Source organism: Amphimedon queenslandica, unplaced genomic scaffold, assembly GCF_000090795.2.
Source record: "Amphimedon queenslandica unplaced genomic scaffold, v1.1 AMPQUscaffold_13271, whole genome shotgun sequence".
Taxonomy (NCBI): Eukaryota; Metazoa; Porifera; class Demospongiae; order Haplosclerida; family Niphatidae; genus Amphimedon; species Amphimedon queenslandica.
This window is the reverse complement of record NW_003546493.1, coordinates 98,039-99,621: the sequence shown is the minus strand read 5'-3', so window position 1 is coordinate 99,621 and position 1,583 is coordinate 98,039. Positions and strand designations below refer to the sequence as shown.

The 1,583-nt window shown below is 37.1% G+C and overlaps 2 protein-coding genes across 3 annotated transcripts in view; both read right to left on the bottom strand.

The window, feature by feature from the left end:
• LOC109583897 (uncharacterized) overlaps window positions 1-1,583 on the bottom strand; it is a 19,176-nt gene that overhangs the window by 11,340 nt on the left and 6,253 nt on the right. The gene's annotated exons all lie outside the window — the stretch shown is intronic.
• The window catches only part of LOC109583896 (uncharacterized), a 7,304-nt gene that overhangs the window by 3,887 nt on the left and 1,834 nt on the right, over window positions 1-1,583 (bottom strand). The window lies entirely within an intron of this gene.

The following is a 1,583-nucleotide window of genomic DNA, read 5'->3' as shown; positions in this document are numbered from 1 at the left end:
TCATAAAGAGGAGAAGCAGTAGTACTGACAAAAGAATCCACACTGGAGGCTGGCATAGGATGAGAGTTTTTTTGTATAAATGGCATATGAGTAATGCATAGCTGCAGTGTTGCATCTTCATTGTCCTTGATCCATTTGAGCACTGTTTTGATGTACTCATAAGTCCTAACATAGTCATAGTTTATGTATCCAGATACTAATTTCTTTATATCTGTCTCATCATTTAGTAAAATCATTACCACAAAGAGTTGAGAGAGCAGGCAGACACTTTTTATCGATCATTTTAAAGGCATCTTGCAAGGTAACCTGGAGTCCGACCTGGACTAATTAATAGCCTCGGCATCACAATGCACTTTGGCAACCTTATAATTTGCTGGTATGTGATCATCAGAAAGTTTGAGAGCATAACTTATTTACTCCATGCATCAGCATCATGTTTGTATCATTCATTGGTCAGTATGCCACAGATGTTACCTCTCCTTTGCACGTAATTATTTCAACTTTTGCTTCTTGGAATGCCATCATGCACAAGCTCGGTAACAAGGGGTGGTTGCATCAGTGATTTTTTTCCAAATTTCACTTCAGTTTTTGCATTGTATTTTTAGTTATGAATGAATGTCAATGTATGCATGACCTCCAATGAATCCTTTGCTCTCTTCTCTCAAGCAGATAATCTCATTTCATATTCTTTACCTGATCCTCTTGGACCATCCCAGTCTGTGGTGTTTTGTTTCAGTAGAGAGGATGAGTGGCTCTGGCTTCATGCCAGTTGGGCAGTTCTTTCACCATGATGAACTATTTGTATCAGCTACAGCCTGCTTCCTTTGTTTACACCATATATGGTTTACACATGACTGAGATTCAGAATATTATGGATCTACCCATGCATCATCATGACATCTTTACAATTTTATTTTTATCTATGCATGTATTGTATACCCACTACCCAGCACCCACCCAAATGACTCTTGAACACTAGAGTCCAGTTCACGTCATTAATAATGATTATAGTGATGTGTCAAACATTTGGCAATTATTGCACAACCTTCATAATCTAAAATAATAAAAAATACTTAATGCACATGTGGATGCATACAAATATTTAGACAATTGATATTTGAAATTTATAATAATGCCAATATACATTTACAATTCATACAGCACAACACAATAATTATAATAGTTATTTCTTTCTTGATTTGCTTGTTTTCCTAGAAGGAGCTTTTTTGTCTAACAGTTCCTTAATGGCATCTTTAGTGTGTGCATACTGGACACACACAGCTCCAATATTATCAATGGCACTGCCAGAGCAAATGCACCTCTTGAAATCCTGGAAAACCCTGTCTTTGGAAAGAAGCTCATAGTATTCCTTTGCTGGTGCATCATCACCATAAAACTTTTCTTTCTGCTTTAATTTGAAAGCTGTTCCATGTAAAGGAATGTAGACGTATGGTTGAAACACAGATGAAGGCAAAGGAAGCTCTTGATGGATGCCCAATAATGATAATAACCATCGAGCATGAGTAAGAGTGATCATCAAATGAGAGGACATCGTTACACCTTTTGGACCCGGACGAGCTGAT